Source organism: Rhipicephalus microplus, chromosome 3, assembly GCF_043290135.1.
Source record: "Rhipicephalus microplus isolate Deutch F79 chromosome 3, USDA_Rmic, whole genome shotgun sequence".
Taxonomy (NCBI): Eukaryota; Metazoa; Arthropoda; class Arachnida; order Ixodida; family Ixodidae; genus Rhipicephalus; species Rhipicephalus microplus.
The window spans coordinates 168,553,558-168,574,677 of NC_134702.1; the positions used below are offsets into that span (position 1 = coordinate 168,553,558).

The following is a 21,120-nucleotide window of genomic DNA, read 5'->3' on the forward strand; positions in this document are numbered from 1 at the left end:
AGAAAATAAAGTCTCAAGGCAGGAGAACGCGTCGGCAGGCCAGAAGAGAAAGCTGGCAGAAGTTTTTGTCAAGGATCAATTCATACACACAGGAGGCTAAAGTCTGGAACATGGTCGGTAGGATAGCAGGAAAACAAGTACACACACTTCCACTCGTGGACACTCAGGGTGATACCTTGGAAGATCAGGCAAACTTCCTCGGTGCACACTTCGAACAGGTGTCCAGCTCATCCCACTATACTGACACTTTCCAAAAATACAGAACAAGAATAGAAAAGCAGAAACTTGAACACAAATGCACTAGATCCGAGGCATATAACCAAGCTTTCAGTCTAGCTGAGCTGCAAATGTCTCTTAACTCCTGCAGTACTTCTGCCCCAGGTTCTGACCGTGTGGTGTATGAAATGCTAAAAAACCTACCAATCGAAACACGAAAAACCTTACTTTGTTTGTACAATGCTATCTGGTTTTCTGGCGCTATCCCTACCTCCTGGAAAGAGGCTATTATTATTCCCATTTTGAAAGAGGGCGAAGACCCTTCTTTACCCTCGAGTTATAGGCCTATAGCACTTACAAGCTGCTTGTGCAAAGTCTTCGAAAAAATGATAAACTGCCGACTTGTACATTACCTTGAAACAAATAATTTGCTCGACGCATTTCAGTGCGGGTTTCGAGAAGGTAGATCCACCACAGACCACCTTGTTCGTATCGAGGCACAGATCAGAGACGCCTTCGTCCATAAACAATATTTTCTCTCTGTGTTCCTCGATATCGAAAAGGCTTATGATACAACATGGCGTTTCGGAATTCTAAGAGACCTTTCCCACCTTGGCGTGCGCGGAAGAATGTTTCACATAATCAAAAGTTACCTGTCAAACCGGACTTTCCGTGTCCGAGTGGGCACGGTTCTATCCCAAACATTTGTTCAGGAAACAGGCGTGCCACAAGGTGGTGTACTTAGCTGCACACTTTTTCTCATAAAAATGAATTCCTTGCGCTTGACCATCCCTCGCAATATGTTTTATTGCACATATGTCGATGACGTCCAGCTTGGCTTTAGGTCTTGCAATCTGGCATTGTGTGAGCGGCAGGTTCAGTTAGGTTTAAACAAGCTCTCCAAATGGGCAGAGGAAAATGGATTCCGACTGAACCCACAAAAAAGCACGTGTGTCATGTTCTCCCGAAAGAGAGGCATGCACTCAGAACTCGACATTAAACTGAACCGTCAACGTCTGTCCGTCAAAGCCGAGCATAAATTCTTAGGCCTAATCTTGGACAACAAGTTGACCTTCGTGCCGTACATCAAGTATCTAAAAACAAAATGTTTAAAAGCCATGAATGTTTTAAAAGTGTTGTCACGTACTACTTGGGGCAGTGATAGGCAATGCCTCATGAACCTCTATAGAAGCCTCATTCGCACCCGCTTAGATTATGGGGCCGTTGTTTATCAGTCTGCTACTCCAAGTGCCTTGAAGATGCTTGACCCCGTGCACCATTTGGGCATCCGCCTTTCTACGGGTGCTTTTCGCACCAGCCCCGTAGAAAGCCTCTATGTTGAGTCGAATGAGTGGTCGCTTCATCTGCAGAGAACTTACATGTCCTTTGTTTATTTCCTTAAGGTGAAAGCAGATAAGAAGCACCCCTCATACTCCACTATTATTGATTTGTCGAGCTCCATTCTGTTTCAAAACAGGCCTTCGATGAGGCAGCCCTTCTCAGTTCGCCTGAAAAGTCTAGCTGAGGAAACTGGAGTCTCACTTGAACATAGTTTAATGGCTCCTGTAGCATATCTGCCACCGTGGCAATGGCAGACTATAGACTGTGATGTGTCCTTTCTTGAAGTTACAAAACATGCGCCTATTGCCCATATCCGAACATACTTCCTGGAACTTCAACACAAATACACACGTCCTGAGTTCTTTACAGATGCCTCCAAGTCTAACTCCTCTGTGTCCTACGCTGCTGTCGGCCCATCTTTTTCGGATGCTGGCCCTCTACATCCAGACACAAGTATCTTCACAGCGGAAGCCTACGCGATACTTGTGGCGGCTAAACACATCAAGCAATTACAAATACAAAAAGCAGTAATTTATACAGACTCCCTCAGTGTAGTAACGGCTCTGCACACTCTTAAAAAACACAAAAACCCAGTCCTTGTCTCACTTTACTCCATTTTATGCACACTATACACACTCAAACAACATGTTGTAGTGTGCTGGGTGCCAGGGCACCGTGAGATTCAAGGCAACGTGAGGGCGGATCAGCTCGCTGCATCCGCCCACAAAAACACTGCATCTACACCCAGATCAATCCCGGCCCTCGATCTTAAGCCGTCTCTCAAACGAAACCTCAGAGTATACTGGCAGAGCAAGTGGGATACACACACACAAAACAAACTACACGTTATTAAGCCACACCTTGGTCATTGGCTGCCAGTATCGAAATCGCGTCATACAGAGGTAATACTAACGAGACTCAGGATAGGACACACATACACGACACACACACACCTTTTGTCCGGTGGCGATCCACCATTGTGTGACAGATGTGGTGAAGTATTGACTGTCCTTCACATTTTAATTGAGTGCAAACAATTGGACACTGTAAGAAAACAACACTTTCCATTACCCTACCGACAACATATACCTTTGCACCCTGCAATGTTCGTCGGTAGGGAACCACTTTTTAGTCATAAATCATTGTTAGCGTTTTTAAAAGAAATTCACAGCTTTCACATCATATACCCGGGCATCCCGTAGCATGACCTCTCCAGAGAGGTTTTTGCTGCGGTGGCTACACAAGAAAGCACATGCCTCACGGCCCTTGGACGCAAGGGTTTGAACGAGTGAGGCACTTGTGCTAATGCCATACATATCCACCATCGTCTTTTATTATCACCAACTTTTGTCATCTGTTCACACCACACACACCTTCCACGGCATGGTCATGATTTTATTATTTGTATGTTTTTACCCGCCTTACTGCGAGGAATTTTATGGCCCTTATACAGCCACTTATCACAATCATTGTCCATATTTTTAGTAAGATGAACTGGCGCTCTTTGGCCGTGAATCGGCCCTTGCGCCATAAAACATCAAACATCATCATCATATGGTGGTTTTGGGACGTTAACCCCACATATCAATCCTATTTTGAAACGTAAAAAAATATAGCATCTAGTTCAGGGTTTTTAAGGCATGTGCACTTTTTGTCAGGGTTAAAAATATTTGTGGTCGTATAATTTATGTTGTATACTGTGCATTGCTTGTAGTATATCGTGCACTTATCTTACTAGTTTTTGTCAGTCGAAAGTGACCAACAGTTTTAAAAATAATTGTTCCATGAAATCAATTAAATTTTTTTATCCCGTTGACCACTATAGCAAAAGATATACAATGAAACCATACACTCGATCTATCAATGAATAGACTAACTTTTCACTGCTGAACGTTTATTACAAATCACGTGTAAGAATATTTTAGGTAAATAAATGCCACGGAGCGAGCGCAACCCGACAAATGTAATAGTTACATGCGGTACACCACGGAGGAAGGTGATACACACGGTGCTAGCGATGACGCTGCTGCCGCGTCGCAAACGTCTCTCTTAAAAACTGAAACAAGTCACAAAAATGGCGTTTCCAATTTAGGTTATTTGATAATAATTATCATCAAAAACGGTTGTAATACACCGCTTAATTGTTAAATATTATAAAGCTACTTTAACGACGTTGTTTATATTGACGGTGATCTATCCAAACAGCAAAGAAAAAAAAAGTTTCGTTTGGCGAGCCATCGCCCAGTCAAGCCAAGCCACTGGATTTGTTCTGTTAGTCCTGTGGATAATGGCGGCGTGCTTGTAGTGCCAGTACAGATACGATTCTATTTTCTTTCCCAGCTACGGAGGTAAGACAGCTACATTTATTTATTTATTAAGAATACAGTCAAAGACTTCAGAACTTCGTATGAGTACTACAATGTGTTTCCGTCGCAGGTGCCAGCATGCCTAAAGCGAAGGAAAAGTCTTACACGCGCAAGAAAGCGTCATTGCAAACAAAGGCAATATTTCGGGATTTCGGATTTCAAGCCGGCAGCCAGCCGTCAACGTCTGAAGGAATCGGGAACTTCGAACAATGCAGTAGTGCGTGTGGTACACTACGCGCATGCAGTAACACATGCTGTGCCAGTGAGTGTGCGAGCATTTGCGTGCCTGGGGCTGACGAAAACACTGCGGCTACATCAGCAGCTACTCAGGCGGATTGCTGCAGCTCGGCGCCCCCTGAGGGCAGTTCGCCTTGCGTCACCGAAAGTGACTCAACGGACACATCGCCTACAAAATGTTCACCCTGTTCGTCCACCGGAGCATCGCACACTGAACCCGAAGGCTCGCCAATGCAACTCAGCGATGTGCCTTCTCCTGTAAGCGGAGTCCCGGGGGTACCTGTTTGTTCATCTTCCACTGATGCATTGTCAAAGCACAAAGATTTTGTTGTGTCACTGCGCAGTTGGGTCATCAAAAAAATGTTACTCATACAGCTTTGTCCGCTCTTCTAAAAATTCTCAAGGTCAGTACTTTCGATTCTTCATCTCTGCCTAGCGACGCTCAACTCTTCTCGCCACGCCTAGAGATACACAGCGTGCACCTGTTGTCAGTTCAATGGTACCGGGACATTACTGCCACTTTGGGCTACAGAAAAGCCTCGAGAATGCTTTGTCAAAAGCACGTTATGAAGGCAGTCATGTTTCTCTTGCCTTTAACATTGACGGGCTGCCAATTTCCAAAAGCTCCACCATGCAGTTGTGGCCCATACAGTGCATGATTCGTGAAAATCGAAGAATACCACCCTTTGTAGTTGGAATTTTCGCAGGCCCAGGAAAGCCTGCTTCAGCCAATGAGTTTCTCAACAAACTTGTCAGTGACCTGCAACAGCTTCTTTCCCAATGAATGATTCTTCATGGGCACCTAATTGATGTTTCTTTGAAGTGTTTTGTTTTGGATGCCCCAGCACGATCATTTGTGTTTCAGATTAAAGGACATACAGGTTATTCTGGGTGTCCTAAGTGCACAGCTGAGGGTACATACAGAAACAGTCGACTCAGCTTCCCTACTACGTCATCCACTTTGCGTACGGATGATTCTTTCAGGCGTCAGATTGACTCTGACCATCACCGGGGCGCATCAGTATTAACATCACTGCCCATAGACTGTGTGACCTCTGCACCACTGGACTCTATGCACCTGTTGTGTTTGGGGATTGCGAAAAAGCTGCATAATGCTTGGCTAAGTAGTTCTTTAGACATAACGCCTTGGGCCTGCAAAGCGCAGACAATTCTCTCACCTTAATGTGTTGTTAGCACCATATGTGCCGAAAGGTGCCCTGCATCATTGGCCGTGAATTCAAAGTAAAAGAAAACTTGTATGAGAAGCCATTGATTTCTGGCACCATTGATGTTTTTGTGGTTTCATAGCTTTCTGGTGTTAAATGTTGGCCATTAATAAATGTACGCAAGGTTGCTAGGTTACCCTGGCACGGAAAATTTGTTACTATTCCACTGCTTCATCTGTCTTGAGGGCACTAAAAGAAGAATTGATTGCATTTAGGATAGATTACCCTTCAACAGTTTTTGACAAACCGCTTTGCTATGAAGAGATGCTTTGTTTTCTTAAAGGGGAACTCCGGTGCATTTTCGACCATACTGAGATAATGCTGTTTTCAAATAGTATTGACAATCCTGCAAAGGCTAAGGTGGTTAATTTTGCCCAGGTACTCGTCAGTAATCTTAATTAAGCAATAAGCGACAAGTCAAAACCAAAATGGGAAGCTGCTCTGTCATCCATGGTGGGTATCAGATGACGTCTCGAGAATTCGTCGCTGATGACGTCACGAGATCGGCTACACCCCGCCACGGCTTGCTAGGGTGCACATATAGCTCACATTCCTCTTCTGATGCGCGAAAAGCAAGTTGGCGATATCGACGCAGAAGCAAGCTGTGCCAGAGCGTCTGAACTTACTAGTGACAAGTTCAGCAATGATTGCAGCTACTATCTCAGCGCAGAAGCATCGCTTTTTGATTTCGACCCGCCGGCGCGTGAAGCATCTGTCTGCCGGGGAATGCAGGGTTTTCCAAAAAGAGTAGGCCCTTACGTCACATGCACAGGGTGGCCTGCGTTTACTAGTGTGATTGCAGAATCGGCTACTAATTTTAAAATTTGTTTTCCGAGAAACTGAATGACTTAGGGTGCATAATTTGGCACATATTATCACGGTACCAATGAAAACACATGTTTAAAGTTTTATTGGAATCAGTTAATATTGAAAAAACGCCGGAGTTCCCCTTTAAGTGGTTGTTACATGAAAGTTTTAATTTGTTGTTTTCTTGCGTTAAATGATATGTGGGCTTTAACATCCCGAAACCACCATATGATTATGAGAGACGCCGTAGTAAAGGGCTCCGGAAATTTCGACCACCTGGGATTCATTAACGTGCCCCCAAATCTGAGCACACGGGTGTACATTTCCGCTTCCATCGGAAATGCAGCAGCCACAGCCGGGATTTGATCCCGCGACCTGCGGTTTCAGCAGCTGAGTACCTTAGACACTATACCACCGTTGCGTTAAATGTTAAGCCAAGCCCTGCTGATCCTAGAAAATAAGTGTAAGTGCTCCCTGAAAAAGTAATTACAACATGTTATTAAAAACTAGTCTTGGTTCCTACTGTACTCTCAAGTCGCGATATGAGCTCTTCACACGCTGGAGCAAGAAATTGTGATGTTCCCATGGCCAGGCGAGTATCCTGTATGTTGTCGCCAGAATTAGTACTGTAGCCTGACGTCAAGCTAGTGTCGATGTCGCGAGGTGCACCTTGGGAAAATTGGCTTTACTAGTACTGAGGGAAAAATGGCACTAAATTGGGACGAAGAAAGAATGACCGCACAACACTGAGGAACAATGGAACTGAGGAACAACTGTGTGTGTGTTTATTACACGGGAAAATATAGAGCTGCAAAAACAAATAGGACTACAACACTTGCTCATAAAGATGAAAAAGCAAGATGAATCTCTCACGAGTCAAAATGTCCAAAGTTAACAGCTCAGAAACATGTTCTCTTTTTCGAGGAGGGCAAGTGGAGGCTCACTGACACACGTGTCCTTTCTTCCTAATATGGAAGGCTTCGTTGATTTCGCACTTGATCTTGTTACGATATCGTAAAAGCATCTTTCAATTATGGAAGAGCTGGGTGCAGCTGCACGAGGAACAATGGGCTGCTAAGGTGCTGCTTGTTGAAGTCTTTAGATTGAACGGGTGCTCATTCAGGTGATCGTTCAAACATTGACTGGTCTGTCCAGCGTAGGTGTAGCCACATGACAACGGAATGTCGTAATACATTGTTAATGCATTCCTCGTACTGTGTCCTGTGCTTCTTTATGCACGCATGCTCTTTGGGGTTACTTTACTTTTTCGCATAGGCTGCCGAGAAAGCCTTACGCCTGCTTTGCTAACGATCTTGAGTGCATGGCTCGCACCGCGTGCGTAAGGGATGGCGGAAATTTTTTGTCTTGTGCTGGGTATTTTCTGGTGCTTTGCTCAGCACAGGAAAGACAATAAATTTTTGTCGTCTCTTAGGTACATAGTTTGAGTCATGCGCTCATGCAAATCGTGTATCAACTGGCCCTTCAAGACACCCTTCTGGTTATTCCAAAATAATCTATCTCGGCATTTGCTGTACTTCACACTTGCTCCGAGCTATCTCTATACACAGGAGATTTGTAGGGCAGAGTAAACTGTCCTTCAAAAAAAAAATGGTGGCACTACCCCTTTAATATGACAGTTATTTGGTCACCATATTGTGCTTGCAGTGAAACGAAACAGCCACTATTGTGCAATAAACATTCACATTCTCCAAAGATAAAGAGGTGTATTGGTTGTGCTTGAATTAAAACTGATGTCTATGTGACGACTGTTCATAGTGTTTAAGAGATATCCATGTCATAAGGGTATCTTAATTGTCCCATTGCATTGTTCTATGTAAGCTCTAAAATGCTTCTGAGCAAATGACAGTTTTATGTATGATTAATGTTTATTGTACTTAATAAACAATAAAACTGTATCATCCATTTTCAGCATGTGATGGAATTGAGCCCTGTGCTTTCCATGATGTGAATTTGTCTTATACATTTTTTTGGTATTTCCCATTTCATGTTTGTTTTTGTATTTTTGCAACAGTCATATTTGTCGCCTGTTCTGCAGTATTGTATTGGAATGGTGTTCTGCATCATACTGGATTTTGTCCGTTTTTAACTTAAACCTTTTTTATTTCTTGCTAAATGTTCTTGACATTTTTTGTTTGTACCAAAGCTTGTGTCTTTATGACCCTGTAAGTTTTAATTTTGATATTACAAAATGAAATAATCACAGTTAACTTCTTTCATTGTATTACCTTCACTGCTAGAATTGTGTGGAGCTGTGCTTCTATTCTCATCATTGTGTTCACACTTCAACTTGAACATCGTACTTGATTTAATTAGTGTTTGCTTAATTTATTTATTCATTATTACTAGAGTACATGATTTGAACTAATGATAATAAACATTTTATTGCATCTGAGACCTTGTGTGAGCCCAATCTTCTTACGCTTTAGCACTTGTTCCTGGGCAAGTTGATGCCTAAGTTTGCCAAACATATGTTATTCTGTTTTATCGATGGTAAAAGCTTGAAAACAAATAAGCTTCTAAGCATGCACAGTGGCATGAAAGTTCGCTGTACTCTTTCACGTCGCTGTGCATGATTGTTTTTTCTAGCTTATACCATCAATAAACAGCTGGTAATTGGCACTCCGGATCCCTAGTCGTCACCTTATTTGTGTCCATGAATCTTGTTTTAATTTAGCATTGCACCAGAAATAATTTTAGCGCTTTGATATTTAATCTGCAGCAAAAGGGTTCTTGTGAAAGACGTTCAAGCATCAATTGCGAGAGTGCACAAAACCTCAAGGACCCTCGATATTACCACACACACACACACATATATATATAGCTAGGTATTTGTGCTCACTCAACATCAGCCTCGGACAGGCCGCATGGACATTCAAAGGACCATTAGGGGGTAGATTATTTATGCACAATGAATAAGAAATCAATATACATATCTATTATGAACATATATGTACCTGTGTATATGTATAATATATCCCCTGATGGTCCTTTTAATGTCCGTGTCGGCTGTCCAAGACGGATGACGAGCGAACGTACAAATTTGTTACCTTTGTACATTCACAGTATGTCCATTGGACGTACATTGTACGTCCGCGGATATCTGATGGATGTCCGGAATATCCGAGACGGACGTCCCGACGTATTCCTAACGGATATCCGTGGTTACTTGGGCTTGCGCCAATAAAACTTAACGTAATAGTAATAACCATCACAGCTCATTGTCAGCCAGCCCGTCATACCGAAGGTGTTCCATGGTGACCAGTTCGAGCACGCCGAAGACTGGCTGGATCATTTCGAGAGGGTGGCGAAAATAAAGCAATGGAACGAAGCAGGCAAGTTGCGCAACGTATACGTCTCTTTGGAAGACGCAGCGCGAGTGTGGTACGAAAACCACGACGCATCTTTGACGTTTTGGGAAGAGTTCCGGCGGCAGCTACTGTGTACGTTTGGCAACAATGATCGCCGGGAAAAGGCAGAAGCAGCTCTTCGTGCACGGAATCAACGCACAAATGATACTGTCGCTATGTACATAGAAGACATGTCCCGCCTGTTCAAGCGAGCTGATCCCAACATGACTGAAGACCAGAAGAAGCGTCATCTCATGCATGGGGTAAAACAAGAGCTGTTCGCGGGACTCGTTCGCAATTCGCCGCGCACTGTTTCATCATCATCATCATTTATTGAACCCTTAAAGGCCCCTTGCGGGGTATTACATAAGGGGGAGGAAAAAACACAATTCAACAGATGCATGATTGTCAATGGTACAAAGCATAATCGAAAGTGAACTACATGATTAAAACAATGTCTACAGAAGAATATATATATATATATATATATATATATATATATATACATACGCGGAAGAAAACGGCAACAATTGTAAATTAACTAACATATCAAGTGATTTGTGATTAGCTGTTTATATTTCAAGGGGTTTTGTTCGTGCACTATGGATTCAGGCAGGTTATTCCAGTCTTCAATGGCAGTAGGTAAAAATGATTTATTGAAAGCGTTGCTGAGTTTCGGTCGGAAGCAACAACAATAGAAACGACGCTGCAGCAGAGAGCCCGGCAATACAATCGTGACGTAGCCTGTACATCAACAGGGGTCCTCTCGGCAAACATTGTTGATAATCTTGACACTCTGCGGGAGCTCGTCCGGTCAGTTGTCAGGGAGAAGCTATGCAAGCTTCAGCCACCCGCTTCACCGGAACTGTCTATTGCGGATGTTGTCCGAGAAGAAATTCGGCAGGCCATACGGGAGCCGCAAAGGGATGCACCACCGACACGACGCGCGGTAACTTATTCTGAGGTGCTCAGGCGGCCTGCTGTCCACTGTGCGCCTATCGAGACACCTGGTACTTACGCACCGACAACACGTAGCCCGTGCCATATCGTAGAGGCAACTCGCAGCGCACCTCTTTCGACAGAGACAAGACCTCGGAAAAGCGATGTATAGCGAGATGCGGAACGTAGGCCCCTGTGCTTCCACTGCAGAGAGGCTGGCCATCTTAACCGATTTTGCTGATATCGTTAAGCTGGTCTTCGAGGATTTGCGGTCAACGCACCCTGTCCGCGAAACGGAGAAAGGCCGTCCGACATCGAGGAATACCGGTGCTCACGTCAGAGCTTCGACCTGCATCGTCGTCACCAACCGCGGTCACCATCCCCTCTACGTCAGCGCTCGCCAAGCCCACGTTCCTTTCCAAACGCACCTAGGCATCCTTCGCCTAGTCCAAACCCGGGAAACTGAAGTGGGCGACCTGTGAAGGCGAGGCCGCTGGTGATTCGAAATACGAAGATCCTCCACTGCGACACCAGCGTGACGACGACGACGACTGTCTCCAGGTAAAGAAGTGCAGTAATGCGAAGATAACTTTAGACTTGCCGTTGGTAATTGATGGGCTAGAGCTCATGGCTTTAATCGATACCGGTGCGGATCGATTCCTTGTTTTTGTTCCTGTCCTTGTTTTTGTTTTTTTGTCCTTGTTTTTGTTTTTTGTTTTTTGTTCACGAAACTGTTTACACGAGTATATGTCTCACTCCTTTTTTTTGTTTGTTTACGAGCCGGGATGTAGGCCTAGACAGGAAACAGTTTCGTCTGTTCCCTTTTTCCTCATCTCGATGGCATGTAACTGTTGTGTACACATACCAGAATAAAGTATTATTATTATTATTATTATTATTATTATTATTATTATTCTGTGATAAGCAACAATTTAGCGAAGTGCCTCAGGAAAGTTCTGACCAAATGGAGTGGACCTCATGTACGTACAGCAGGCGGTCACCTTATTACGCCTCTCGGCAGATGCGCCGCAAGAGTTGAGATACGAGGTTTCACTTACGTTGGTGACTTTGTTGTCCTGCCCGTATGTTCGAGAGAAGTTATACTCGGAAAGGATTTTCTGCAAGCAAATGGTGCCATTATTAATTTGCGGAGGTCCAGCATATCATTTTCGACGGAACAAGCTATAAAGGTAGCTCGAGCAGACGAGCAATACACCACTCCACTGCGCATCATCGATGATGATGTGATTGTACCGCCGCAGAGCAGTGTAATGGTTCTAGTCAGAAATGATACGTTTGGTGACTACGAAGGTGTGGCAGACAGCAACATGGATGTTTTCCTGAAAAGAGGTGTTTGTGTGGCACGACGGATTATCCAGCTACGAAACGGGTATGCAGACGTCCTCCTGACAAATTTTGGGAAGGAATTCCAGCACATCGCAAAGGGGACAGCCATAGCCTTTCTTCATGTTGTTTGTGAAGCCACAGAAATAGGCAGCCTTAAAACAACGTCAACGAATATGAAACTAACATCTGATGTCTGCGACGTAATATCCGTACGTCCCAATCTTTCAGTGATCCAACGTCAGCAGCTATACGACCTTGTACGGAAATTTGGCAGCTGTTTCTCCAATAGTTCAAAGGTACGACGCACAACCATTGCAAAACACAGGATCGTAACAGATGAGACAACCAGGCCGTACGCCAGCGCCCGTACGGCGTTTCACCAAAAGAAAGGGAAGTCATCAAGAATCAAGTACAAGAGATGCTTGAAGATTATGTTATTCAAACTTCTAGCAAGCCGTGGGCATTTCCTGTAGTACTTGTCAAGAAGAAGGATAACACGCTAAGGTTTTGCGTCGACTACCGGAAATTAAATGCTGTGACTAAACGGGATGTATATCCTCTCTCACGTATTGACGACATACTAGACAGACTTCGGTGTGCCAAGTTATTTTCATCACTAGATCTGAAAAGTGGATACTGGCAGATCAAAGTTGATGAACGTGATCGCGAGAAAACTGTTTTTGTTACCCCGGACGGACTCTATGAATTCAAGGCTCTCCCTTTTGGTCTCTGTTGTGCGCCGGCAACGTTGCAACGCATAATGGACACTGTACTTTCCGGATTGAAGTGGCAGTGTTGCTTAGTGTACCTTGACGACGTGGTCATCTTCGCCGCTACATTCGAGGAGCATATCAAGCGCCTGCGAACAGTGTTAGAAGCAATCCGTTCGGCAGATTTAACCATCAAGCCAGAGAAGTGCCAATTCGGTTTCGAAGAGCTTCGATTCCTTGGGCACGTTGTCAGCGCACGGTGTGCGCCCTGATCCCGAAAACACAGCCACCGTTGCAAGGTTCCCGGTGCCAGCAGACAAAAAGTCAGTACGAAGATTCCTAGGTCTCTGTGCTTACTACCGACGATTTGTCAGAAATTTCTCGCAGATTGCAGAACCCTTGACGAAGTTTACGAGAGAAGATGTACCTTTCCAGTGGGAAAGAGATCAACAAAGCGCCTTTAACGAATTAAGAAAACGGTTGCAAGAACCCCCAATCGTTTCTCATTTCGATGAAACTGCTGACACGGAAATACACACAGACGCCAGCCACATCGGCCTAGGATGCATCCTAATACAGTGGCAGAATGGCGAAGAAAAGATGATAGCATACGCCACCCGGACTCTAACAAAGGCGGAGACCAATTATTCGGACACAGAGAAAGAATGCCTTGCCGTCATCTGGGCCATAAGTAAGTTTCGGCCTTACTTGTATGGTAGATCATTCAAGGCAGTCAGCGATCACCATGCTCTTTGCTGGCTCGCCAACCTCAAGGACCCGTCCGGACGACTAGGAAGGTGAAGCCTCAGACTGCAAGAATTTGACATAACTGTGGTATACCAATCTGGCAGGAAGCATACCGACGCCGACTGTTTGTCACGGGCACCTGCAGACACAGCACTATCAGATGAAGAGGACTTTCTATTCGTGGCTGTTGTCGAGACTTCTCAGATAGCTGAAATTCAACATGCGGACAAAGAATTGCTCCCGCTCATCAAACACCTGAAAGGAGCTGACGTACAAGTACCTTGTATATTTTCTCGAAGCCTCGCATCGTTCTGCCTCCGAGAAAATGTCTTCTACAAGAGAAAATGTCTTCTACAAGGTTGGGCATAACCCACACGTGGTCGTCATCACGGAAACTTGGCTGCATGACGAAATAGATGATACGGACGTTTTTCCCTCTGATTACCGTGCTTTCCGTCGCGATAGGCATACAAGGGGTGGTGGTGTTGCTGTCTTGGTGAGGCAAGATATCACCGCAGTTCTCCTACGTCAGACAGCTAATCTTGAAACGCTTTCTTTAAAAATTTTATGCCGTAATACATCTTTTCTATTATTTGCTGTTTATCGAGCCCCTGATTCCCCTCCGCTATTTCTTCAAGATCTGCATGAACACATGGCATCTTTTGCACACAATAAAATTTTTTTAATAGGTGATTTCAATCTACCGGGCATTGACTGGATTCGCGGTACATATAGCGCTGATGTGAGCGTAAACAATGAACATTTGCGTGACATTATTTTGATGCATAACTTACAGCAAGTGGTTACTGAGCCTACACGAATTAGCGCTGCTTCTGCTTCAATACTTGACCTCATATTTATTAGCCAGACTTTTCAAGAGTTTTCTGTTTCTGTTGAACAAGGCATTTCTGATCACGAACTTGTGGCTCTTTCCTGTACCATCGATCTTCCCAAGTCTACTAGTTGTAAAACTGTTTCTGTAAAGGATTATTCACGTTCCAATGATGAGAGCGTACTAGATTACCTTGATGATAGTCTGAGTGCTTTTGGGGGACATGACGCTGCTAAACTTTGGGACGAATTTAAGAATATTTGTATGCACTGTATCGACAACTTTATTCCAAGCAGAACTAAAAAAACATCCAAACCTACTCCCTGGATGACGCGTGAGATAGTGCATGCGAAGAGAAAAGTCAAACGTCTGAGACGACGGGGTATTTCTCGTGACGAAATCGTACCATGCCAAGCTAAATTAAACGAGGCTGTTAGGGCAGCTAAACTTCGTTATTTTCAATTTACCCTGCCTAACTTCATCCGAACTGCTCCCAGCAAGTTTTGGAGCTTTCTCAGCAAAAAAAGTAAACCAGTTGACCATATTATGCACGAGGGCAATCCTGTCGTCGCTAAACAAGAGATCGCTGTTCACTTCAATGCTTATTTTAATAGTATATTTTCAAACTCGCCTGTTCCCCGTTGCCTGAATCACACATTGGTGAAGGATGACTTTAGTTTTGTTTCTTTGCCTGGCGTCTTTTCTATGCTGTTGAATATAAAAACAAAATCTTCACCCGGGCCTGACAACTTACCAAACGTGTTTCTTCACAGATACGCCGAAATGCTATCGCGTTTTCTTGTTATCATCTTTCGTGCATCACTATCTTCAGCAGTGCTTCCGAACGACTGGCTATCTGCTCGTGTCATTCCTATCCTAAAGAAAGGCGATCCATCATTAGTTCAAAACTACCGCCCCATATCACTAACCTCCTCTTGTTGTAAACTTTTAGAACACATTATTGCTAACGAAATCACTAGGTTTCTTGATGATCGAGCTATTTTAACTCCTATGCAGCATGGATTTAGGAAGGGCCTCTCCACTGTAACCCAATTAACTACTGTAATTCACAGTCTCGCTAGCGTTGTCGACAAATCAGGACAAACTGACATCATATTTCTGGATTTTAGGAAGGCGTTTGATCTCGTGTCACACGCGAAACTAATCGAAAAACTTGTTCATCTGGACGTTCCCTCATACCTAGTAAATTGGATTTCTGCTTACCTCACTAACCGTAGGCAATTTGTTGCAATTGATAATTGCTGTTCGAGTGACCTTGCTGTTACTTCTGGAGTTCCCCAAGGAAGTGTTCTTGGACCTTTATTGTTTAATATATACATTAATGACATAGTTGACTCTATTACTGAACCTGTACAGATAAAATTATTCGCTGATGACTGCTTACTCTTTAATGAAATTACCTGCCAGCAAGACCAAATCACCCTAAACTCTAACCTTCAAAAAATTTTCACATGGTGCGAACGCTGGGACATGCAGCTTAATATTGATAAAACAGTATTTATGAAAATCACCAAAAAAATTAATAAACTTTCGTTTACGTATAATCTTGCATCCATGCCTCTTACAGAGGTTGATGAATATAAGTACCTGGGTGTCATCATAACTAATAATCTCAGTTGGAACTCCCACATCTCTCACCTTTGCGACTCAGCCTTCAAAAAACTCAGCTACCTCAGACACAAATTAAAACATGCTCCTCCCGAGACCCGTCTAACCGCTTATACCTCTCTTGTCCGTCCTAAACTTGAATATGCAGCTATCGTATGGGATCCTTACACTAAAACTAACATCGATGCGCTAGAAAGGATCCAACGTAAAGCAGTAAGATTCATCTTCTCCAAATATCGCACCAGTGACTCTCCAAGTGACCTAATGGCCCAACACAACATTCAGTCCTTGCAACTAAGAAGAAAAATTCACAGGCTTAAATTTCTATTCTTACTGTATAAAAATAAATGGTCTCTTTCTCCTGAACCTTACATAAAGCCTCTTACTGCTCGCCGAACAAGACATCGCCACTCTGCCACATTAACGCCTTACAATACCAGAACCAACATCTTTAAGTATTCCTTTTTTCCTCGAACAGTAGCCGACTGGAACAGCCTACCTCTTAGTACACTCAGCAACACCGACTCTATCGCATCCATTTCATCTTAGATCTAGCCCTTCCTCTTTCAATACAGTGATCCAGTATTTTACTAACTCCTTTGTACATTGATTAGATAGTTCTGTATTGTTTATCTTCTCATATTGTATATTATTTTTCTTTGTATCACATTTCTTTTAGTGCTCATTTACTTGTTAGTAGATTCACTTTGTTGTTGCTTTGTATAGATCCTACTTGTATATATTCTTGATATTTGCAGACTTTGTACTTTTGTTCGTACTTTTCCCCTCCTGCCTGGGCCTATTAAGGCCTGCAGTATTCCTAAATAAATAAATAAATAAACGTTAGGCCAACCGTGAAAAGTTTCTACTTGTCGTTCCCGCAGCTATGCAGCAAGAAATATTACAAGCGTGCCACGATAAGCCTACGTCTGGACATTTGGGGGTCACTTGAACGCTTGCACGAATCAGTCAGCGCTATTATTGGCCCGAACTATTGTCTTCTGTACAGCGCTATGTCAGAACATGCCGCGACTGCCAAAGACGGAAAGCGCCTCGTGCTAAGCCAGCGGGCCTTCTGCACCCGATAGACCCACCGAAAGCACCCTTCCAACAAGTTGGAATGGACCTCCTTGGACCAATCCCGACATCTTTACTTGGCAAGAAGTGGATAGTTGTAGCGTCTGATTATTCCACGAGATACGTGGAAACAGACTCCTTGCATCGAGGAACGGCAGTTGAGGTTACCAAAATTTTTGTACAGAGCATAGTGCTACGGCATTGCGCTCCAACTGTTGTAATCACCGATCGCGGACCGGCTTTCACGGCGGAACTCATGGAATGCCCGCTGAACATGACCCACACTGTTCACAGTAAAACTACCGCATATCACCCTCAAAGCAATGGCCTGACTGAATGCCTTAACAGAACTCTAGCTGACATGATATCTATGTATGTGGACGTCGAACACAGAAAGTGGGACAAAATTTTACCATACGTAACCTTCGCCTATAACACCGCCGTACAAGAGACTACCAAGATTACCCCGTTTCAACTAGTTTACGGTCGTGTAGTTACCGCAACACTGGACGCTATGTTACCTATAGATCAAGATGACTACCCTTCTGATCTCGATGACTATATAGAGATAGCGGAGGAGGCCCGCCAATCAGCAAGGTACCGAATATGCAACCAACAACGAATCGATGCCGACCGCTACAACCGAGGAAGCCGTGAAACACGGTATGAAGTTGGTGATAAAGGGTGGATATGGACCCCAGTACGACGACGAGGCCTGTTTGAAAAACTCATTTGTCGATATTTCGGTCCTTACGAGGTAGTACAGCGACTCAGCGACCTCGTTTATGAAGTCAAGCCTACAGGACATTCTAAACAATGTAATCCCACCGAGCGTGTACACATTGTGTGCATGAAACCGTACTACGACCGGTACGAGGACTAGCCGCCCCACTTGCTTGCTGTACAACCATTTCCCTCTTACAAACCTTCCGAGACGAAAACGCTTCATACATTATCATCGAAAGCATTGGGGCGGTGCCTCTTGAGAGGGGGCGTAATGCCACAGGAAATTACCATTGCTCTGCGCAACGCGGACGTTGGGAACCAGAGAAACGCTAACGGCACAACTACGAGCGGCAAAGCCAGCCGCAATGCACGAGCCGGCTCCGCATGCGCCCGGTACTCCGCCGAACAGCCAACGCGCGTGAAGAAGAAAAGAACAAGGGGGCTCGAGGCAGAGGCTCACGAGGACTACTGCCCTTGGATTTTCTTGATTGCTGTGCGTCGTTCACTTTGGGCACACGTTCGCCCTTAATAAACCGTGTAAATAGAACATCGTTGTTGTGAGGCTGCTACATTCGTTACAATATGACTGTGCCTTTAGATCGGGCGGTGGCTAACACCACCAAGCCATAATACTTGGTGAACCAAAAGCTCGATTTTTTTCCTTTAAATAGTGACGTTGAGGACTCATACTTTGCAGTGAACGGTTTAATTTTCACTCGTGCCTTGACTTTAGCAACCAATCAGATAACATCCTTCTAGTTAATTTTACCCACTTAAAGTCTATTTCGCCCTCCCTGTCCCTAAACCCCAGTGCTTTGAAAAACTCTGCGCCATCATCCTGAACTATAGGGTGAAGCCCTTTACAGAACATTATCAAGTGTTCGGCAGCTTCCTCCTCCTCTCCACCCCCACTGCATACCGTGTCTACCCCTTCGTATTTGGCCCGATATGTCTTGGTTCGCAATACTCCCGTCCTGGCCTCAAACAGTGGAGCACTACCCCGAATAATATCATAGATCCTTTCTTTGGCAATTTCCTGCTTAAAAGTTCGATAGATCTCTAGTGCGGACTTCTAAATCATGCCGATTCTCCACATATTGGTCTCAGCTTCCTTCATTTTCTTCTTAACCGATAATTCTTCTTGGTTTGGCCCCCTGCTGTTTTCTAAGTATTTACCAATCAATTTTCTGGTTCGCTTCCTCCATTTTGTATCGACATTCTTCATGTACAAGTAGCTGAATACCTTCATAGCCCAACGCTCCTCCCCCATTTCTCTCAATCGCTTCTCAAATTTCATCTTGCTGCTAGCTTCCCTGCCCTCAAATGACGTCCATCCCATATCACCTTTCACTCCCTGATTTGGTGTATTCCCGTGAGCTCCTAAAGCAAGCCTACCTATTCCACGTTGCTTAATCTCTAATCTTGCTTGAACTTCTGATCTCATGCACAAGACCGCATTGCCGAACGTCAGACCAGCAACCATGACCCCTTTCCACATTCCTCTGACAACATCATACCTATTGTAATTCCACAGCGCCCTGTTTTTCATTACCGCTGCATTCCTGTTACCTTTAGTCGTCACGTAGATTTCGTGTTCTCTTAGCTACTCGGCTCCATTGCTTATCCATACGCCCACATATTTGCATTATCTGTTTTCTCTAGCGTGACCTCCTGTATCATAAGCTCACTACCTTCATTATTATTAAAAATCATGACCGGGGATTTTCCTTACTGAATAATAAATCTAACCTATCTCCCTCATTACCGCACATCACCATCAATCTCTGCAAATCTTCCTTGTTGTCGGCCATTAGCACTATATCATCTGCGTACATCAATGCTGGTAGTGCCTGTTCAATGAGTTTTGCTTGTTTGACGAAAAAGAGCTTGAAGCCAAGTACACTTTCCTCTAATTTGGCCTCTAATCCTTGTAGGTACTTCATGAATAACAAAGGTGACAGGGGACACCCCTAAGCATCCGTTTTTACCTCTGCGGGCTTGGATACCAGTTTTCCCACTTTATAACTACCTTGTTACCTTTATAGATATCCTTTAAAAGATTAGTGACTCCATCTTCCACGCCTAGTGTGTCCAGTATTCCCCACAAGTCCTCTTGAACCACGCTATCGTACGGTATTTTGATATCAAAAAATGCTATCCACAGGGACCTGTGTTTCTTTCCTGCTATATCGATGCACTGCGTCAGTGAGAACAGATTGTTTTCCAACCTCTTGTGTTTCCGAAACCCATTCTGCAGTTCCCCCAGCACCCCCTCATTCTCTATCCATGCCTGCAGGCTTTCATTTATAACCTCCATCGCCAGCCTCTAGACCACTGATGTCACTGTTAGAGGACGGTAGTTGTTTATGTCAGTTTTGTCCCCCCTTCCTTTATAGATCATGCTCATCCCGCTAGGTTTCCATCCATCGGGGACTTCACCATCAATTATTATTTTGCTCACTGCCTCTCAAAGTCTGCTTAAACTTCGGACCGAATGTCTTTGTCAGCATAAATGGAATGCCATCTGGACTTGTTGATGTACTACTAGGTACCCTCTTGTCAACCCTTTCCCACTCTCGTTGTGAAAATTGAGCCAGTGCGCAACTTGATTCATCCTTGTCTGTTATGGTGGATAAGGCACCTCTCTGTTGAAACTTTTCTTTCACCCTTGTTTTTATATATTCAATAGCTTCGTCCCCTTCTAACTTAGCACCTTGAGCTGTAGTTATAAACCTCTGCTCTAGGCTCGTCTAATTTCTTAGGGAGTTTAGATGGTTCCAAAGTTTAGCAGCTGCCTTTCTAACCTTTTTATCTACTTCTGTAAGGCACTGAGCCCCCTTTCTTCTAATCTTTTCATTGATCACAGGAAATGCTTCCCTTCTACAGCTTAGAAAGATTTCCCAATTTCTTTCAACATCATCTGTCGGTTCACCCCGCTGCTTAGCATGTCTGTGTTCTCTGGAGGCTTCCTGGCGTTTTGCTATGACAATCTTAACTTCCTCATCCCACCAGCTCTTGGGTTTGTGTCTTCTTTTCCGGGGTGACTTGTCACGTGCGTTAGCATGCTCTAGCTCTAAAAGTCTAATTAGATTCGTGTATGTGCACACTGTTTTATTATCCTCAGTGATTACTTTCTCAATTTGCTTAGTAGCTATTTCTATTTGCCTTTCTGAATAATAATTTTCCTATAGATGCACATCTTGTCTCCTTCCCACTTTCACTGCTCTTCTAAAACTCAGTTTGATACGTTTGTGATCACTACCCAGACTTCTGGAGCCACATTCATATATGTGCATTCCCCTCAGCCTATCGTAAGTCCTATGTGATGTCAGTGCGTAGTTTATCGTCGACTGCAGCCTTCCGACCTCCCATGTTATTTGATCTTCACACTTCTCAGTACTGTTGCAAATGATCAAATGATGCCTTTCACACATTTCCATGATTATTCTGCCTGTTGGCTCGGCATACCCATCTATATCTTCTATGTGCGCATTCATATCTCCTAGTATAACTATCTCGCACTCTTTTCCTAACTCCTCAGTTTCCTTTGAT

The 21,120-nt window shown here is 44.0% G+C and overlaps 1 long non-coding RNA gene across 1 annotated transcript; it reads left to right on the forward strand.

The window, feature by feature from the left end:
- Nucleotides 1-3,801: 3,801 nt before the first annotated feature.
- LOC142804012 (uncharacterized) lies at nt 3,802-8,606 on the forward strand. The gene is made up of 2 exons (XR_012894429.1): nt 3,802-3,905; nt 3,994-8,606. It is a non-coding gene; the product is annotated as an uncharacterized LOC142804012 (long non-coding RNA).
- Nucleotides 8,607-21,120: the final 12,514 nt, after the last annotated feature.